Genomic DNA, 16,438 nt, shown 5'->3' with positions numbered 1-16,438 from the left:
TAGTGATGGAGAAGGTCACTGATGTAGTTTGGCGCGAGGTTATTTAAAGCTTTGTAGGTTATTAGTAGGATTTTATATTCGATCCTGTAGGACACAGGGAGCCAGTGAAGGCGGAGCAGGATGGGTGTGATGTGCTCGCTGCTGCTGGTTCGAGTAAGGACTCTTGCAGCTGAGTTTTGAATAAGCTGGAGCTGTGATATAAGATTAGAAGGGGCACCTGCCAGTAGGGAATTACAATAATCGATGCGGGATGTGATAAAAGCATGGACAAGTTTCTCAGCATTAGAGAAGGAGAGGAAGGAGTGAACACGGGATATGTTACGGAGGTGAAAGTAAGAAAGTTTCTTAATGTGATTTATGTGGGCGGAATAAGTGAGGGAGGAATCAAAAATGACACCAAGATTTTTTACAGTAGAGGCAGGTCTGATGAGATCACTGCCAAGATAGACTGGGAAGGAGCTCATTTTATTAAGTTGCATTTTAGTCCCAATTTGCAGGAGTTCAGTTTTATTGCAATTTAATTTTAAAGAGTTCTGCTCCATCCAGGTTTTAATTTCACTAAGGCAGGTTGTGAGCTGAGAAAGCTCTGATGAAGTTCCACTTTTAACATTGAAGTAGAGCTGGGTATCATCTGCATAAAAATGATAACCCAATCCATAACTACGGATAATATGGCCAAGGGGAAGCATATAAATACAGAAAAGCAGAGGACCAAGGACAGAGCCCTGAGGGACTCCTTGTGTGACTGGCACGGAGTTGGATCTGCTGTTGCCAAGACTAACAAACTCTTGCCTATCAGTCAGATAGGACTTGAACCACTGGAGGGCAGTGCCAGAGATACCCAGCATGTTCTCCATTCTGGACAGTAGGATGTCATGTCTGACTGTGTCAAATGCTGCACTGAGGTCTAACAGAATTAATATGCTAGTTTGTCCAGAGTCTGCTGCCATAAGCAAATCATTGGTTACCCGTAGCAGAGCAGTTTCACAGCTGTGCCGCGCCCTGAAACCAGACTGAAAGGGTTCCATCAAATTATTAGAGGTTAGGTAATTGGTGAGTTGGGAAGCTACAACACGCTCAAGAACTTTTGACAGGAAAGGTAAGTGGGAAATAGGCCGGAAATTGTTAAGATTGTCAGCATCAAGGCCAGACTTTTTTAACATTGGGGTTACAGAAGCAATTTTAAAAGTGAGTGGCACGGAGCCAGTGTCAAGGGATGAGTTTATTATTGTTGTAACAGTCGGGATTATGGCATGAAGGCAGGATTTAAGTAGTGTGCTGGGGATGGGGTCCAGTACACAAGTAGTCGGCCTCATCTTACAAAGCAGGTTATTAACAAACATGCAGATCCTTTATTGATTTTCAAGTTAGGTTCATATCCCTGACTTTTCTTCGCCATTAGTCCAACTACATTTTTTTATCTTCTAATTTAGATGCCGGCAGTTTCAGAAACTACTTTAATGGAAAGTTAAGATATTAGTCTTATGGCAGTGTTGTGACAAATTGAATGCACATCTTCCCATCTTCCCTGCCTGCAGGTTTTGTCCTCTTTGCTGAATCTATGTCTGCTGCTCCAGTGACTATCAAACAAACTGAGGATCAGGTAGTTTTCAGAGGTTATAGTGAACATACATTTATACTTATGTAGAATTATCTAGATGGATACATCCTCCCTTGCTTTCTCCCATCTTAGCAGTTTCTTTCTTTTAATTTGTATTTCTCTCAGAAAGATTTTTGTAAAATTTAAGTGTGAGAATTGTAATGACTGAAGATTGGTTGATAGATCCAGATCACTGTGCTTGCATTATCCAATATGAAGGGTGAAGAGCTTCAATATTATAATGTAGTCGCTGGAAGCAACAATCACCACACTCCACTGAGAAGGTTACTCAGATGTGTTGTGCATCATAAATGCAGTACTTGACAAATGACAAACACTATGTCCACCATTTATTGACTTGCTTAAAAACACCACAATGTCCACATGCTGATCTTATGTTTCAAAGAGTGCAAAATGCATTGCCTAACAGTGGGCACAGAATGAAGTGGTCTGAATACTTTCTGAATCCACTGAAGATGCCAAAGCGTGCACCCAGGATTAACTGTTCTTGGCAGGGTATCAAAGTGACTAAAGCATTAGATGAGAGAAACCATGAAGTTATGGGTTTGAATCCCCACAACCTGGATGAGCCATTTAACCAGCAGGCAGTCCAGTTGTAGGCTTGTGACAAGAGGCCATCACAGCACAATTCACAACAGACTTGTCTTCTGTGTACTTGGCATGTTCATGCGGGCTTCAATCAACACTCCCGAAATATAGTGGATTTGTGTCTCCATATTGTCCCAGTGTAAGTGTGTCAGTGTGTGGTAAATAATTTCTGCTTCACACCTGACTCATATCAGTACAGAAATATGGGACATCCTAAAATACTTCAAAGTAGCTGAGGCCTAAATGATCTCACTCACTCGGTCTTTATATTATATGACACCTTTCATCCACATTATGACTTGGGACTTTACAAAGTAAACAAGGATAGAATTCAAAATGACCAGTTAAAATAGAGAAAGTTCCGTATGGCATCCCTGTTAATAAGGCTTACTTACAATTAGTCAGCACAAGCAAGACAAGAGGACAGCCGGCAGCAGTTAACACATTCCCAACACACACCAGCAGCAAGCTGGACAAACAACGGATTGCTGAGGTTTAATTAGTCAGAGCCACACAAGGCTCCTTCCAGAGTCTCAACAGCTGGTGTCAGTAAACTGTGGAGGCGACCCTCACTAATCCCAGATCAAGCCTTTCCTCTGCCGACAAGCTGCACAATTAGGAGGGCAAACACAAGTGATTCAATTTACAAGGAGTTGGAAGGATAACACACACCTGTAGTGGAGCACATGAAGGGGTCCCGTGGGGCGGAGCAGTCAGAGCATTGCAACTCATTTACACATGATGTTCAGGTCTGCTCTGCCCACACGTGCGGCTCTAGAATGGCCTGGACACAAGCTGAGCAAATTGGGCTGTCACTTTACTTTAAGCTGTTGACGGTGGTGCACATGGTCAAACGCTCTCTATTTGTGACACTTGAGTCTTCCTCAAAGGGTCAGCACTGTCCAACACTGTCAGAAGAATGCCGCGGTTTGCCAATATGTTGAGAATTTCTCATTACCACTTTCAGCCTACTTCTTTTATCTCTGAATACACAAACTCTGAACTTCTGCTATTTGCAAAGCTGGCCTGGCTGCTCAGACGTTGAATGGAAATGGCGCAACGTTATGTGCCGGCAAGTAATCAGCTGGCAGCAGATGGTGTGTTACACTAATTTGTTGATTCGTTCGAGGCTCAGGGATATTAAGTGGTGTGGCATCTCAATACAATATTTTGTTTAAGCAAAGAGGAAGATGGGCTGCGGAGGACTTCCAGAGAGATGTGTGTGACAAATAGAGATGATGGAGGAGAGAAAAAGAGGTGGACAAGCATGAAATGACTGTTGTCAAGCAAGGTGTGGTGGAAGTGCCCGAAGGGACTGCAGTGCTGCAACTTCACATGGCTTTTAAAATGCCCTGGCTGGATCATTGGGCAGCTGGTGTGCGCTGGCATACTTTGCTTTCCTACTCCTTGATACAGTGAGCATCATACTCTTGCTCTATGACGAATCAGGATTTCTTGCTTAAGCTAATAATAAAATAAAAAATGCATTGTGTGATAAACTGGTAATTAGACAATAACAAATAATAAGAAATCTTAATAAAATTAGTAAACCAGAATCTGGGTGGCCTGGCAGCTGAAAGGCTGTAAAAAATGGCTTTTAAGTTCCAATGCATTATCACAGGGGGCCTAAACGTATCATCAATAACATTTATAACAACATTTATTTATATAGCACAGTTTTATCATGTTATCAGATCACTTAACACCAAAGGTACCAACAAATCTCTTATGGTCTTTTCTCAATCGGATATATAGGAAGAAATATCAAAACTATCTGTGCAGCACTTGCCTTTAACCAGGGGCTGAAGTAGAAAACAAAGAACTGGTGGTACTCCCTGGTGTTTTGGCTGATAACTTATGAAACTATTGCAGATTGGGGGAAGGTGAAGAGTGTTGCTCTTTCTAAATACAGTTTAGTAATCAGGCAAAATGCCAGTACGCATTAACTGCTGCTACTTATAAGAGCCTCTTATCCATGCCACTGTCCATTTTGTACCCCATGTATTCAACCCACGGACCTCTAATGGCAGGCAGCTTGTGAACAAGGCCTGTCTTTACTTCCACTTCCTTTCCTGTGCAAAGTTTATAATAGACAGCATCACAAGAGCAATCGCTCATGTCTTTGAAAGACTGCAGCTAAACGAGGAATGGACATTCTTGCTCCTTGGCTACACTAATAGCAAACAAAAACATTAATTTAAACTTTCACATAAAAATCAGTTTTATTTGCAGCAAAATCAATAGCAGCAAATGCACTGGACAACACATTTTGTCATAGGTTTTGCTTCCTGAAAAAATTTGGTGATTATGATAGACAGCCTTAAGATGAACACAAATATATTTCCAATTGGCTGTATTATTACGGAATTGGTAGAAACATAAAAGTAACCTTTCATAAATTTAGTATGTTTAATGATGGTGATACATAGCATTAGCTCACTTCAGCTGAAAATGTCTTGCTGCTGATGTTTGTTCGCACATCTGAGGCTTGTCCTTTCAGTGCCTAACAAGTGTTGCCCAACATTGATGGATTCTACTTGCCTTGGTGCTGCTTCTCCTTTGTTGCAGTGTCATGGTGAAACCATTCATTATGTTCAACACTGACTGCAACAAGATTGGTAGGGAAGAAGTCCAAGTATGACTGCAGAAAATGACTCTAAACAATATGTTGCACTTCATGGTTTTATATGTTTGCCGCATGTTGTCAATGAGTTGGACATAGTTTGGTGCCCTGTAGTTGCCCAGCAAATTCTTAGCAACGTCTTTGAATGGCTTCTATATGATTTCCTCCTACCCCACTAGCACATCTTCAAATTGATTGATAACTTGTCTAATTTGTGGACAAACAAAAATGCCTTTGTTTAACTCATCATCAGTTTCGTGGAAAAATCTGTCCCAAATATTGAAATCTTTCAACTTCCTTCTTCATTATTTTAACAAAATTTGTCTACAGTCCAAGTTTTCTATGACATGGAAGGAAAAATATCTTTGTTAGGTTGTCAAGTGGTTTATGTGCTACACTTTGCCCAGGAACAGAATGTTTACAGAGTGGCCAGTTCTTTTTAATGTAATGAGACTCTTTAGCACAGCTGCCCATCAGCAAATGAAACAACAGGACTTGGTATATCCAAGCTGCATTCCTAGTGGCAGTGCATTCATTCATTTAGACCAAAACAGATGTTCCAATTGGAGTTTGTTGGACTGTACATGTATACATACAATATGAGAGGATATCACAACAAAAAAGCAACTGCAATAAAATGGTATGCGACTGGAAAATTTAAAAGTGACTTTTGTGATCAGCTGGCCAAAATTCACAAGATACACCCAAAAAGTGTTCAGGGAGCAAACTCTTCATTTCCAGTGATATATGAAATGCAAAGAATGATATAACCTGTGTGGGTTCATGCAGTCTTCAGTCAGTCCCAAATGACAATTCCCAGATGATTTCTTTACTTTAGAATAACTGAGAGCAGACAGTTTTCTCAAAATGCACTGGAGATGTTACTAAGTCATTATCACAAGCTCAAGGTTATTTTATCATAGAAATCAAAAGCTGTATATTCTAACAAAACAAAACACTCTGAATCCATCTGTGCCTTTCAGCTTTCCTGGAACTCACTCCATTCCTGTTCAGCTCTATAGACTTTCAGGGATCTGGAAACAGTCAACTGAAACGGTTAAAGTGTCTTCCATACACACATGTTCATACAGAGGTATAACTCAAAGTACTTTACAAATAATACAAGAGAAATTACAGTAGAAATTAGAAAGAGTCTGTAATGGTTATAAAGTCAAAAGGCAGTGCCTGATATAAAAATGTACGCTGTAAAGTTAAGGTGAGAAAATTACTTTTAAATGGATTACTTCTTTTTATAAAAACAGACAAAGTAGTACTGGCAATTAATTTTAATTATTTAAAAAAATGATCTTCTAGGTCTGGCACAGGTGTCCCTTTACTGTTTTATAAAGTGAGGATGGCTGGCAATACAAAAGATAGTGACATAGAAATCAATGTTTTGATGGTTAAAATAAAAGGGTGTATGTACAGTGGTGTGAAAAACTATTTGCCCCCTTCCTGATTTCTTATTCTTTTGCATGTTTGTCACACAAAATGTTTCTGATCATCAAACACATTTAACCATTAGTCAAATATAACACAAGTAAACACAAAATGCAGTTTGTAAATGGTGGTTTTTATTATTTAGGGAGAAAAAAAAATCCAAACCTACATGGCCCTGTGTGAAAAAGTAATTGCCCCCTGAACCTAATAACTGGTTGGGCCACCCTTAGCAGCAATAACTGCAATCAAGCGTTTGCGATAACTTGCAATGAGTCTTTTCCAGCGCTCTGGAGGAATTTTGGCCCACTCATCTTTGCAAAATTGTTGTAATTCAGCTTTATTTGAGGGTTTTCTAGCATGAACCGCCTTTTTAAGGTCATGCCATAGCATCTCAATTGGATTCAGGTCAGGACTTTGACTAGGCCACTGCAAAGTCTTCATTTTGTTTTTCTTCAGCCATTCAGAGGTGGATTTGCTGGTGTGTTTTGGGTCATTGTCCTGTTGCAGCACCCAAGATCGCTTCAGCTTGAGTTGATGAACAGATGGCCGGACATTCTCCTTCAGGATTTTTTGGTAGACAGTAGAATTCATGGTTCCATCTATCACAGCAAGCCTTCCAAGCCTTCCAGGTCCTGAACCAGCAAAACAACCCCAGACCATCACACTACCACCACCATATTTTACTGTTGGTATGATGTTCTTTTTCTGAAATGCTGCGTTCCTTTTACGCCAGATGTAACGGGACATTTGCCTTCCAAAAAGTTCAACTTTTGACTCATCAGTCCACAAGGTATTTTCCCAAAAGTCTTGGCAATCATTGAGATGTTTCTTAGCAAAATTGAGACGAGCCCTAATGTTCTTTTTGCTTAACAGTGGTTTGCGTCTTGGAAATCTGCCATGCAGGCCGTTTTTGCCCAGTCTCTTTCTTATGGTGGAGTCGTGAACACTGACCTTAATTGAGGCAAGTGAGGCCTGCAGTTCTTTAGACGTTGTCCTGGGGTCTTTTGTGCCCTCTCGGATGAGTCGTCTCTGCGCTCTTGGGGTAATTTTGGTCGGCCGGCCACTCCTGGGAAGGTTCACCACTGTTCCATGTTTTTGCCATTTGTGGATAATGGCTCTCACTGTGGTTCGCTGGAGTCCCAAAGCTTTAGAAATGGCTTTATAACCTTTACCAGACTGATAGATCTCAGTTACTTCTGTTCTCATTTGTTCCTGAATTTCTTTGGATCTTGGCATGATGTCTAGCTTTTGAGGTGCTTTTGGTCTACTTCTCTGTGTCAGGCAGCTCCTATTTAAGTGATTTCTTGATTGAAACAGGTGTGGCAGTAATCAGGCCTGGGGGTGGCTACGGAAATTGAACTCAGGTGTGATACACCACAGTTAGGTTATTTTTTAACAAGGGAGCAATTACTTTTTCACACAGGGCCATGTAGGTTTGGATTTTTTTTCTCCCTAAATAATAAACACCATCATTTAAAAACTGCATTTTGTGTTTACTTGTGTTATATTTGACTAATGGTTAAATGTGTTTGATGATCAGAAACATTTTGTGTGACAAACATGCAAAAGAATAAGAAATCAGGAAGGGGGCAAATAGTTTTTCACACCACTGTAAGTGTACTCATTAAAGACTGGCCTCCCATCCTTGTTTTGTTCCCATCTTGCACCCAGTGCTCAAGATCAGATATGAGGGTTAGAAAATAAATAGGTTGTAGTGGGTGCTTCAGAGTGTCTCAAGCAAACCTAGTTAAGGGATGAAATAAGTTTATAATTTTGGAATGTAGACTGATAAATTCTCCTATTCTTAATCTGGATTAAAATATAATATGTGTGTATTTAACCCAATCACATCACCATAAACCAATTTGATGAAGTACTTATGTCTGTTCTCTGGTGTGTGATACAAAGTCTCAGGCATCATCCATCATTTGTCTATCGATTTTTGCAACCTACCTTCTCTCTTACAGGATTGTAGGACGTCTATGTATTTCCAGCCAGAATTGGGCACAGTGTAGGAAGTGTCCCACTTCATGACAGGGTACACTTATGAATATACCTGCCCATATATATCGGGTCACTTTAGAGTTAGCCTAACATGTACATCTGTGGGGTGTTTGAAGACGCTGGACTGTCCTGAGGAAAACCCACTTGGAGGCAGAGAATAAGGTGCCAGCTGCAAATGATCATCACCAGGTATATAGAGTAGTTGTTCTGGAGAGCCTTTAACCGTCATTTCATTCCACCACAGTGAGGTAAGAGGTGCTCTGCAGTCTGCAATGATCAGACCATATAATGCCTCGTCCTATTATACCTGTCCTCAGCCTAGTCAGCTAGACATCCTGGCACAGGGAACAGGGTTCCTTTGTATTCTTATATCATTATAATTGGGTCACTTGTGATCCATGCTTACTTTCATGTGTTGCTTTCCCACTGCACAACAGGAACTGTAACCTTTATGCAAAAATATGAGACATGCAAAGAAAAATGATGTGGTGCGAAGTGAGGTGCATTTGGGAGTTTATGGGGAAACTTCCCCCTCCCCTTCTTGCTTCTAAGCTCTGGACTTCATGGTGGAGACTATAACTTCAATGCAGTACGTGGGAGGCAGCTATGAAGAGTCATGTACTGTGCAGTGTGGCACTCAACCTTCACTGATAACTCCCCAAAGTCCAATGAATAAATTGTTTCACAAGGTGTAGGTTTCTTACAGACTATATCACGTTTTCCTCCAGGATCCACCCAGGATAAAATTACCACCACCTAGCTTCATGGTGAGGAATGGTATGTTTTTGATAATATGCAGTGTTTGGTTCATGCCAAATATGGCATTTAGTCTGTTGGTGTGAAACTCAATTTTGGTCTCATCACACCATGATCCTTCTTCCACTTGACGTCAATGTTTCTCATGTAGCACACTGAGATAACGTGTGTTTTTTCTCTTTTCCACTCTGACTCAAAGCTGCAGCTTCTGAAGCACTGGCCAATAGTTGTGGTCTGCACTGTCTCTCTAATCTTAGCCATGTAGCTTGTAACTCCTTCAGAGATCTCAAAGGCCTCTTGATGGCCTACCTCACAGTATTCTTCTTACATAATCACTCAGTTTTCGTGGATGACCTGTTCTAGACAGATTTACAGGTGTGCCATGCTCTTTCCATTTCTTCATGATTGATTTAACATCAAGGACTATTCAGTGACAAGGGTATTTTCTTGTCTCCATCCCTTGTCTCGTGCATTTCAATTACCTTTTCATGGTGTCGCACGGAGTGTTCTTTTGTCTTCACTGTGCAGGTTAGGCCACAATATCTACAGACGGGTGACCTCCATTGAACTAATTTTGCGACTTCTAAACCAATTGGTTGTACCACTGATGGAATAGGCGTGACAGGGAGTCAAAATTTATATGATCATTTGTTTGCATTTTATATCTTAAATTAACTTGGACAACTTTGCAGATATCTATTTTTGCTTTAGCATTAAACAGTCTTTTTTCTATTGATTCCAAATTAAATCCACTATGATTCAATGTATAATGATAAAATATAAAAACTTCCAAGCGGTGAATACTTTTTATAGGCACTGTTTTTTCCCTGAACTGAAAGTGGTTAGCATTGTGTAAAAGGGCCGCACCTTTACAAGTACTCAAATCCCTGTTTTGGATTTTGGGCAAAGTCTGCATGCTCTTCCTAAATATTTTAAAGGGTGTAATTTTGGGTCTGTTGGTTTCCTCCCAAAGTGCAAAGACATTCTGCTAAACTGACAGAAGACTGTTAAAGAATTTGTTTTAAAGGTTATTTAAAGTGTTTTTGAGCCTGTTATTACCAGGATAGGACCTGTCTGTCTGCTTTCTAGCAAGCTTGTCCCCTTGACTCTCTCCAGATGCCACCAATACTCTCCCTTCGTATTGCCCATTCTGTTACCGTGCTCTCATTGAGACTTAGCATTAATTTGATTATTATAAGAGACTTTGTTTAATAGGAGTCATTGACACCAAACCTGAAGTGACTTTTAGAGCAGCGCTAGCATCACTTCTACACTGAAGCGCTAGTCTGTTCCCAACAGACCATGATGTATTCTGATGTGACCACATGGATGTGCCCTGAACTCTACTTAAAGGACCAGCTACCCATAACTCCTCTTTGTTTTTCCACCCCAATCAGACCCCTCTCCTGGCCTAGTCATGTGAATGTCAAAGATAGATAGATAGATAGATAGATAGATAGATAGATAGATAGATAGATAGATAGATAGATAGATAGATAGATAGATAGATAGATAGATAGATAGATAGATAGATAGATAGATAGATAGATAGATAGATAGATAGATAGATAGATAGATAGATAGATAGATAGATAGATATCCTTACATGTAAGCAAAAATAGGTTAATATTAAACCATTTATAGTCAGTTTGGTTCAAAATGTGTAATGTGGTAAAGGTAAAGCCTGTTGTAGTAAAGACAAACAAAATCTCCAGTTAATATTTATGCTTAAGAAAACAGTGATTGAAACACACACACACATACCGTACATATACACCATACACTGTATATATATTAGATCACCTCTCTCTCTCTCTCTCTCTAAATACATGTCTGATGCAGATATTGGTGATCATGGTCTTCCAAAAGTTTCTTTCCCTAAACACACTAAAGATATCAATGGATCTGATGTTGTTCCCAAACCATCTCACAGTATTTCCTCTGGTGGTATTTCCCTGCTTTCCTCTTGCTCTCTTCCCATTTGTTTTACCCAGCAATGCAACACTTTCAATGCTCTGACAATGTGTCCAAAATATTTTAATTGTCCATTCTTTATTGTACCTAATAAATATCTTTTCACCTGTGTTCTCTTTAATACTCCTTCATCTGTTACTTCATTTGTTACTTGTTCATGAAATTTTAGGCATTCTTTTACAAAACCACACCTCACAACTCTCTAGTCTACCTTCCACTGTTTTGCTCTCAGTGAACGTTTCACAAACAAATAGTACCAAACATAATACCTTAGAATGTCAACCTTTGATTTCATTGTTATGTGTTTGTTTATCACTACAGTATATGTTTTAACTGTATAAAAGTTGTTTTTGTAATAGCGATCCCTCTCTTCATTTCCTGATTACATCTTCCATCTCATGTTAACATACCACCTACAGATATCTTGACATTTTCAGACTTTACTTTTAACTGACATTCTGGCACTACTTTGTCTTTTGTAAAAATCATACTGTTTTCTTGCAATTCAGTTTTTGTCCCTTCTTTTCACCATCTCCTTCTCCCTTCTTTACTTTCAGCAATAAAAACAGTATCATTGGCAACATTGACACCTCCTGCCCTTATTGCTTTCCTGCCTTCAACACCTCTTAAAATCATTTTGCTGTACAATGAGAACATCTGATGAAAGAACACAGCCTTGTTATATATACCTCTTCATATCGACCTCCATTCTCCAAATTCCCACTTTAGATTCATTACTAACTGCATGTTTGTTCCATCACTTCAAATGTTCAACATTCCTTCATGCTTGACTTTATAAAACACACATACTATATGTATTATGAGGGGCCACTCAGGTAAAAGACAATGATTCATAATTATATAAATTGGTTCAGATATATACAATATGTATGTATGTATGTATGTATATATGTACGTATATATATATATATATATTTTGTGGGGAACAGCCCGGACACAGACAGGTAGACATTGTTTAAAGCACCACACATGTTTATTTACAACCACTATATGCAAAGATGACACACACAACCCACTTCACCCCAAAGTCCAGACCTCTTTCCTCAGTGCCTTTTCCTCAGGTCCGCCTCCACTCCTCCCCTCTGAGCTCTGGCTTTCTCTGCTCCCGACTCTAGCCATCGAATGGAGGGAGGTGGCCCCTTTTATATCCACCCAGATGTGCTCCATGTGCCTCCCAATGAGTGACTGCCGGCACACCTGTGGCGGAAGTGCCGGCTGTGCTCCCGGAAGCACTCAGGGTGTCCCTGGTCTTCTTTCCCCCAGCACTTCTGGGTGTGGTGGAAGTGCTGAGGGCCAGGGCTCCCTAGGCATCTGGGTGCCCCCTGGCGGTGACCACGGGCCCCTACAGGGTTGAGCTTCCAAGCTCTGTTCCCGTGGTCCCTATACCATCCAGGGCGGCTGCCCTGTCATGGTCCGGAGGAGGTGTAGTCCCTCTTCCAGTCCTTCTGGGTGTCCCGGCTGGGTACCACCCCCAGCCACTTGCCACAATATATATATATATATATATATATATATATATATATATATATATATATATATATATATATATATATATATATAAAATAAATAAAAAGAGTGAGAGAGAAAGAGAGAGAGAGAGAGAGAGTGGAGGGCAGCCGGCAACATTACCCAGCCAGGATGCCTTCTTAACAGAAGGTCTGGGGAGAAAGTGTGCTATGGGAATTATCTCTAATTGGATCACTAAATGGGTAATGCACCCCAGATTACCACAGGTCACACTAGGACTTAGAATTTGGTTGCACAGCCTTGTTGGACTCAGGAACTGCAGAGCCCTGCTTCATTGGGCTCCCACATTACCCGGAAGTGCTTCCAAACTAAGCCTACTGGACACTTGAAGTATTCTCAGGTGCAGCATAAAAGGAGCCAGCTGCCACTGCTCCAGGAGCCACAGTCAGGAAGTGGAGGACAATGATTGCTGGAAGAGAAAAAGACAAAAGTTGTGTGCTTAATGGTGCTTTGTACTGCGTATTGCTGTTGTGGTAAACTATTGGGAAGTGATTCCCATGAAACAATAAATCTTTTGTTGCGCTGGACTTGTGTCTGCGTCTGTCTGTGTCAGGTATTGGGGAACTGGAGCATACTTTGCATTATACTATATAAAGTCATATGAAAATGTCTGGGAACCCCTCTTAATTCTTTGGATTTTTGTTTATCATTGACTGAGCTTCAAAGTAGCAACTTCATTTAAATATATGACATTCCTTATGGAAACAGTAGTATTTCAGCAGTGACATTAAGTTTATTGAATTAACAGAAAATATGCAATATGCATCATAACAAAATTAGACAGGTGCATACATTTGGGCACCCCAACAGAGATATTATATCAATACTTAGTTGAGCCTCCTTTTGCAAATATAACGGCCTCTAGACGCCTCCTATAGCCTTTGATGAGTGTCTGGATTCTGGGTGGAGGTATTTTTGACCATTCATCCATATAAAATCTCTCAAGTTCAGTTAAATGTGATGGCTGCTGAGCATGGACAGCCTGCTTCATATCATCCCATAGATTATCGATGATATTCAAGTCAGGGGACTGTGACATGAATGCCTTTGTAGATTTCGAACTGTGTTTTGGGTCATTGTCTTGTTGGAATATCCAACCCTTGCGTAACTTCAACTTTGTGACTGATGCCTGAACATTATCCTGAAGAATTTGTTGATACTGGGTTGAATTCATCCATCCCTTGACTTTAACAAGGGCCCCAGTCCCTAAACTAACCACACAGCCCCACAGCATGATGGAACCTCCACCAAATTAGACAGTAGGTAGCAGGTGTTTTTCTTGAAATGCGGTGTTCTTCTTCCGCCATGCAAAGAGTTTTTTGTTATGACCAAATAACTCAATTTTTGTCTCATCAGTCCAGTCCAAAGCAAAATGAATCTGGCTTGTCTAAATGAGCATTTGCATACAACAAGCGACTCTGTTTGTGGCGTGAGTGCAAAAAGGGCTTCTTTCTCATCACCCTGCTATACAAATGTTCTTTGTGTAAATTGCGCTGAATTGTAGAACAATGTACAGATACACCATCTCCAGCAAGATGTTCTTGCAGGTCTTTGGAGGTGATCTGTGGGTTGTCTGTAACCATTCTCACAATCCTGCACATATGCCGCTCCTATATTTTTTTTGGCCTGCCAGACCTGCTGGGTTTAACAGCAAGTATCTATCTATCTATCTATCTATCTATCTATCTATCTATCTATCTATCTATCTATCTATCTATCTATCTATCTATCTATCTATCTATCTATCTATCTATCTATCTATCTATCTATCTATCTATCTATCTATCTATCTATCTATCTATCTATCTATCTATCTATCTGTGCCTGTGGCCTTCCATTTCCTGATTACATTCCTTACAGTTGAAACTGACAGTTTAAACCTCTGAGATAGCTTTTTGTAGCCTTCCCCTAAACCATGATACTGAACAATCTTTGTTTTCAGATCTTTTGAGAGTTGCTTTGAGGATCCCATGCTGTCACTCTTCAGAGGAGAGTCAAAGGGAAGCACAACTTGCAATTGACCACCTTAAATACCTTTTCTTATGATTGGACACACCTGTTTATGAAGTTCAAGGCTTAACAAGCTAATCCAACCAATTTGGTGTTGCAAGTATCAGTATTGAGCAGTTACATGCATTCAAATCAGCAAAATTACAAGGGGACCCAAATTTTTGTACAGCCAGTTTTTCACATTTGATTTAATTTCATACAACTAAATACTACTTCACTAAAAATCTTTGTTCAGAAAACACCCCAGTACTCAGATGTTTCTAGGAAATGAAAGACATACCACTGTTATCTTTTTTGCTGAAGTAGAGTAAATTATTATGCAGGCTGAGAGGGGTTCCTAAACTTTTTCATTTGACTGTAGATATATTTACAGTGCATCCGGAAAGTATTCACAGCGCATCACTTTTTCCACATTTTGTTATGTTACACCCTTATTCCAAAATGGATTAAATTCATTTTTTCCCTCAAAATTCTGCACACAACACCCCATGATGACAACGTGAAAAAAGTTTACTTAAGGTTTTTGCAAATTTATTAAAAATAAAAAAATTGAGAAAGCACATGTACATAAGTATTCACAGCCTTTGCCGTGAAGCTTGAAATTGAGCTCAGGTGCATCCTGTTTCCGCTGATCATCCTTGAGATGTTTCTGCAGCTTAATTGGAGTCCACCTGTGGTAAATTCAGTTGACTGGACATGATTTGGAAAGGCACACACCTGTCTATATAAGGTCCCACAGTTGACAGTTCATGTCAGAGCACAAACCAAGCATGAAGTCAAAGGAATTGTCTGTAGACCTCCGACACAGGATTGTCTCAAGGCACAAATCTGGGGAAGGTTACAGAAAAATTTCTGCTACTTTGAAGGTCACAATGAGCACAGTGGCCTCCATCATCCGTAAGTGGAAGAAGTTCGAAACCACCAGGACTCTTCCTAGAGCTGGCTGGCCATCTAAACTGAGCAATTGGGGGAGAAGGGCCTTAGTCAGGGAGGTGACCAAGAAACCGATGGTCACTCTGTCAGAGCTCCAGAGGTCCTCTGTGGAGAGAGGAGAACCTTCCAGAAGGACAACCATCTCTGCAGCAATCCACCAATCAGGCCTGTATGGTAGAGTGGCCAGACGGAAGCCACTCCTTAGTAAAAGGCACATGGCAGCCCGCCTGGAGTTGGCCAAAAGGCACCTGAAGGACTCTCAGACCATGAGAAAGAAAATTCTCTGGTCTGATGAGACAAAGATTGAACTCTTTGATGTGAATGCCAGGCGTCACATTTGGAGGAAACCTGGCACGATCCCTACAGTAAAGCATGGTGGTGGCAGCATCATGCTGTGGGGATGTTTTTCAGTGGCAGGAACTGGGAGACTAGTCAGGATAAAGGGAAAGATGACTGCAGCAATGTACAGAGACATCCTGGATGAAAACCTGCTCCAGAGCGCTCTTGACCTCAGACTGGGGCGACGGGTCATCTTTCAGCAGGACAACGACCCTAAGCACACAGCCAAGATATCAAAGAAGTGGCTTCAGGACAACTCTGTGAATGTCCTTGAGTGGCCCAGCCAGAGCCCAGACTTGAATCCGATTGAACATCTCTGGAGAGATCTTAAAATGGCTGTGCACCGACACTTCCCATCCAACCTGATGGAGCTTGAGAGGTGCTGCAAAGAGGAATGGGCGAAACTGGCCAAGGATAGGTGTGCCAAGCTTGTGGCATCATATTCAAAAAGACTTGAGGCTGTAATTGCTGCCAAAGGTGCATCGACAAAGTATTGAGCAAAGGCTATGAATACTTATGTACATGTGGTTTCTCAGTTTTTTTATTTTTAATAAATTTGCAAAAACCGCAAGTAAACTTTTTTCACATTGTCATTATGGGGT

Source organism: Erpetoichthys calabaricus, chromosome 10, assembly GCF_900747795.2.
Source record: "Erpetoichthys calabaricus chromosome 10, fErpCal1.3, whole genome shotgun sequence".
Lineage (NCBI taxonomy): Eukaryota > Metazoa > Chordata > Cladistia > Polypteriformes > Polypteridae > Erpetoichthys > Erpetoichthys calabaricus.
Note: the sequence above shows the minus strand (reverse complement) of the source record.